At 33.8% G+C, this 6,000-nt stretch overlaps 1 protein-coding gene across 1 annotated transcript in view; it reads right to left on the reverse strand.

Annotated features, from left to right (window-relative positions):
- LOC105440540 (5-hydroxytryptamine receptor 2A-like) overlaps window positions 1–3,667 on the reverse strand; it is a 32,621-nt gene extending 28,954 nt beyond the window's left edge. Inside the window, exon 1 of the mRNA XM_011670843.2 lies at window positions 3,395–3,667. The gene's annotated coding sequence lies outside the window, so the exon portion shown is untranslated. The remainder of the gene's footprint in view (window positions 1–3,394) is intronic.
- Between the last annotated feature and the right edge of the window lie 2,333 nt (window positions 3,668–6,000).

Raw genomic sequence — 6,000 nt, forward strand, 5'->3', positions numbered from 1 at the left:
ACAGATGGATGCCCCAGCTAAATCTGATTTAGAATGACTGTGGAGAGAGAGAGAGAGAGAGAGAGAGAGAGAGAGAGAGAGAGAGAGAAAGAGAGAGAGAAAGAGAAAGAGAGAGGGAGGGACCCTATTTACACTTCCAAAGAAAACACATATCAGATCGCATGAATCAGTAGTGTGAATGAACCCAAGCTAGTCCATATGTGGAGTGTTTCATATCGATCCATACAATCGAGGCATCTTGTTATGGGAATGGGGTCAAGGAATGATGAGGAAGGGAAATATTCAAGAGTTTCGTCTGAAGGTTGAGATATAATTATTTTCCAAAATCATTAAAGGGAAAGTCCACCCTGAAATTAAGTTAGTTTTAATAGGAGTAGAAAAATGAGAGAAACAAGTCAGTGAAAGTTTGAGCAAATTCCGATTGAAAATAAGGAAGTTAGGATTTTTGAAGTTGTGATCAATCAAACACAAATTGGCAACTCTATGACGTATCATGCGAGCTCAACTTCCATTTGCTCAGTAATAAAAAAATCTAAAATTTTCATTTTCCCTCAAGAAAAATTTCAACCATACATGCACCCTAAATATAATAATTGCAAATATGTTTCTATACTCCCCCTGCAAGGAACAAATATATATTCCGTCATCAATAACGAAGAAAACATGATTTTATGGAATATTATGCACAAAGCAAATGAAGGAGAGCTCGTATAATAAGTCACAGAGTTGCCAATTTGTATTTGATTGATCACAACTTCAATAATTCATAACTTTCTTATTTTCATTCAGAATTTGCTCAAACTTTCACTCACCTGATTTTCTTATTATTCTGCCTCTATCGAAACAAAATTATTTTTGGGGTGGACTTTCCCTTTAAATAGGACCTACATGTACATGTACCCATTTCGACAAGCAAGCAAAGCGTAATAAAACAGGTCATTTTTTTACTGATTGTGGAAAAGTACCAATTCGTCCTTGTTTTCACGAAGTGACGGTAGTGAGGAAAATCGTAACGCAAAGTGAATGCAATTTTTTTTCACTACCGTCACTTCGTGAAAACAGCGACGAATTAAGAAGGGAATATTTCTAGTCAAACTCGTGTTTTTGAAAGCGTGACAATAACTAGAGATATTGCGTGACATTTTCATCTTTAGGAGGCACCTTTGATTTATAAAAGTTTAACTTCAAAGCCACTGTGTACAGATTTCTCTTAATTTTTCATATTTGGGGTTTGCTTGATTGCTTCAGCAGGATTCTTGCTTCCTGAACCATTGGAATCCTTTTTGTTTTGATCAGGGACTTGTATTTGGGCAAGTCCAAGGCATGCCCCATACAATACCAAGAATTATCAAATTGTAAACAGGATTTGATTACATGATTTGTAATTATTTGATTTACTATTTTGTATGATTCAAGCTCTAGAAGGGATAATAGTTTGATACATGTACATTCATCAGATATCCTGAAATCTTGTGTGTTTAGTAGAGAATGGACCGAATAGTTTGACTTGCATCTTCAGTTCCCTAGTTTGATGCTGTTACATTATGAAGCCAGAAGGAGATTAAATCATTTACCTTAAAGGTACTATGTCCCTTTTGCAGGCCAAAAAATGAAAAAGTTCAATTCCAACTGCATTTGAAAGATATTACTAATTTAGAACTTCCCTAAAAAAGGTGGGGCTTGAAAATTTCTTCAAGTGGGAAAATAACGACTATTAGTTGTCAAATCGACTTGAGGGCTATAGAGCCCAAAAGTAATAGTCTTGATTTTTAGACAATTGTACCGAAATAGTCATACGTTTTATGCTACGCAAAGATTCAATCAGTTTAATCTTGGCCATCACAAGAAGTGGGTTATTGATGTAGACAAATGCTCATGTACCCTTTACAACTCTTTTCATGTATGTTATTACCAAAGAAGAAAAAAAGCCAGTCAGTCACTCAATAGTGTCTGACAGTGAAGTCTAGTAAGTAAACGGGTTTCCTTGCATAATTTGAATATGAGGACACTGCTAACGTTTAAATTTCACAGATAGGACATACATGACATATTCATAATTCCTGCAAAGTTCTACAGCATTTGAGGTTGGCTGCAAAAGGGACATACATGTAGTACCTTTAATGCAGTGTTCTGCACTTCTCACCAAAAATCAGAATGAAAGAACACCCATGTTTTTATGGGTTTTTCCAGTAGTGCAAAAGGCAGTTGATAATTGAGACAATTTTTCATGTTTTATGTTTTTATGTGACAGGTAAAATGACCCTTGGCATTTGTAAATAAATGTGAAACAGGTACTGACCATGGCAGCCAGTAACTTTTTCTTCACTTTCACCTTGTAAGGTGCACATTAACATTAATCTTGAAGAACTCGGGTTATGGCAATTGTCAGTAAAAAAGCTGAGTGTTCATGAAAAAAAAACGAAGAGAATTGTACATGTATTACTAAATGATTTTGAGACTCGTGACTACTATTCATGAGCTTTAAATGAGTGAAAATGTGGAGAAAAATGAAAAGGGATTGGATTAATGAATAAGGGAAAGAATTACTATGATTCATTTCATGAAGAAAATTGTACATGTATTACAAAATGATTTTGAGACTTTTGGATACTATGCTTGAGTTTTAAATAAGTGAAAATACTATTCATGAGCTTTAAATGAGTGAAAATGTGGAGAAAAATGAAATGGATTGGATTAATGGATAAGGGTATGAATTAATGTAGATGTGCAATATGTGCCCCCCCCCCCCCCCCAAAAAAAAAAAAAAATAAATAAATAAATAAAAAAATCTGGAAGATTTGAGGACAACGAATCAGTAAAGATAACATCTCTACTAATATTTAGAGTACATCTGTGTAAGTAAAAAAAAAAGGTTTTAGAAGAAATTGAAAGGAAAAGAAAACGCGATAGCATAAAAATAGCAATTGTAAGATAATGTAATACGTTAGATACAGAAATCGGAGTCTTAATGCATACATGTAAACAAAAATAATGATTTGAAACCTTTCATCCCAAAACATGCAGGATGGGAGAAAGCAGATGTGATCATTCATTGAATTTAATGTGTAAGATCAAATTTCCACAAAAAAAATTTGAATAGTAGGGATAGGAATAAAGTTACTAACTAGATAGTTTTCAAATTTAGTTAGTTTCAAAAAGAATATGTAATATCATTTGTATAAAGCATGCATGTACAAGCTCCTCTTTAAACATGTGACATTTTTGTTTTAACCCTTTCTTTTTTTGTGAAGTAAATCTATTTCTGCTTCTTTAATAGTTTCCATGAAGATATATATATTATGTAATTTAATCCAAAGCTGCCTTGGCTACTTGTAGCTTTACCATTCATTACATAAGAAGAAGAAACATTCATTTGCGTAAGTCTATGCCTCACCTTATAGTTTGTGCACAGTTATTATGATAATCCACATTCCTTTAGTAACACAATCCACAAATTGGAGATTTCTCTTTAACATACAAATATCCCAGAAGCATTTGTCAAAATCTGTCTCCAGGCGAAAAATGCTCGATCCAATAAGTCAATATTAGTTCCTCGAAACAGCAGCTCCAATTGAAATAGATAAGCGTGAAATCCTTATATACAAATCTGAAGTGGGTTGTGAAAAGCTAGCGGTAATACTAATAGAACAAGAGGGTGTAACCATAGGTGTAACGTTCCTTGGACAACAGCTATGGTCATTCTGGCTGGAATCAGCTTTGTTGACCGGCTATAATAAGGTGAGATGATCGGTCAGCCGCAAGCAGATTGGCTGTAATCATCACTTGTCCAGTCTGGCTGGCTGACCAGCCACTGGATAGCGCTGGTCAAGCAGAGTAGCTAGCTGGAAGGCTATTTTGGTGTCCTGGATTGATGTTCAGTGGAAAAGCATGCACTGGTCAACTAACACTGTAATCTTGTGTGAAATGAAAGAGAAAATTAAGATTTAAATAGCTGCAGGAGGTGCTTCTCATCTTGTAATTGGTTTGTCTAGGGAAAATTTCTAAACTTCTCTTCCTTAAAAAAGAAATTGGGGTGTGAGGGGATTGGGAATGAAATTAACCTCTGATATCTGAATTCTTGCAGCAAATAAATGCAATGCTAATTTCATGTGCTTTTAACCATAAATTTTTGATAGCTTAATTTCACAGAAGGTGATTAATTGATAAAAATCTTAACCAATAACTTAGGATTATAAATGAAATTATATGAAATCATGAAATGTTGACAGAAAGAAATTAGCTGTACTCTAAAATAGTATTCCCACCCCATGTATGTTACAAATTCCTAAAAAGTGGAGGGAGGGGCATTATTACAGGATGGTACATGAAACATCTCTTAGAAATAATTTCATCCACCATTCAGAATAAATTCTTGCTAGTTTATTCCAAAATTCAATAGCCTGACAATACTCAAAGTATTCTTTGTTTCTACCCCAAATTTGAAGAAAAAAACCTGGGGAAAAAAAAATTGAGAAACACTTTTTAATACAGAATTAAAACTTTTAGAAATCTGGACAGAGAAAAAAAATATTGATGCTCTTTGGGGTATTTTTTTTTCTATTTTTTTTTGCCATTGACTTTCACACCAAAAAGCAGGGGACTGGAATCAATCATTGTCAGTTTTGAAGGATTACATTCCATCCTAAACAAGAGTTCAAATTTTAAAACTCTTATAAACAGTCAGAAAAGGTTTCACTATGGCTTCGTGTTGAATATGACTTCGGGGGATTTTTTATTATTCAGATGTGTAGTAGCCTTCTGCTTTGATATGAAGGACAAAAATGAAGGGTGTATCTAAACTTCTTTGGCCGCCAGTAAGAAGGCCATTACTCCCATTGACAATCCATTGCTGTAATGGCCTTTTTGCAGGTAGCTGACAAATTTTACCATGGCCAGAAAAATTCTGTTTACATGATCCGAAGGAATATTCTGCAGTAAATTGTTGGGTCTGAATAATATCAAAGGTTCATATTGGTGGATAAACTCACAATATTTATTAGCCTCTTTGTGTGTGTATGTATGTGTATAAGATTTTAAAAACATCTTTATGCTATACATTGCCTAGATCTGGTTTCGTCAACTGATCAAGAAATTGTTTATTTTCCAAAATCTCACACTTTTATGGAACTTGTTAATAAAGTTTTTGTAAGACTTGTGAAAAAGTGCTTGGAAGACATGGATTCTCTAAATAAGCCTGTGTCCGGTATTAGTTACAAGTTCTACACTAGATAAGATAAGATAAGATAATCAAATTTATTCCATTCATCATTAAAAATAAAAACATTTAGATACAATAACATACAAAATCACAAGATATATACATGTATACAAAATAAACAAACATTACATACGATAATAGTACAATATAAGGTGATCTGGACAAAAACATAGAAAAAGTGAGTATTTATGTGAATGAGGAGGCAGCTAGAAAGGAATTGCCTTATTGGTGCTGCCACCTACAAAAAACTGAAAATTTGAAATTAGGATAAGAAGAGAGTATGACAAGACCAGATTGAAGATTTACAGAATAAGTGCACTGATAACATGAAGGAAAATTGGTCTGTAGAGCCATATTAAATGAAACTAAAGCCCATTTAAGCTTTAAATATAATGAAAAGTTGAACATAAGTAGGAAAGTCAGGCAAGTAATCCCCCATCCCCTCAAAATAGCTGAGAAATTTATTTAGACAAAACAATCTTTCATGCAGAAAAGGACTTTATCAATCTAAATTGGATACACCCAAGACAATAAGGATTTAGGTTTGGTTTAGTGGATATTCTGTTACTTAGTCAAGGCTACTTATAGCCAAGGTACATAGTACTTAGTTGTGAATGGAATCAATGGAATTTAAAGTGGGTTCACTGCAACAAAATAGGGAGAAGTCTAAATACAAAAATAAACAGAAAGTCCATATAATGTATGCAGTGCTATAACAATAATATAAACTTTCTCTTTCTCTTTCTTTTCCTTCTCTCTCTCTCTCTCTCTCTCTCCCTCTA

Source organism: Strongylocentrotus purpuratus, unplaced genomic scaffold (assembly GCF_000002235.5).
Source record: "Strongylocentrotus purpuratus isolate Spur 01 unplaced genomic scaffold, Spur_5.0 spur5_scaffold_12, whole genome shotgun sequence".
Classification (NCBI taxonomy): Eukaryota; Metazoa; Echinodermata; class Echinoidea; order Camarodonta; family Strongylocentrotidae; genus Strongylocentrotus; species Strongylocentrotus purpuratus.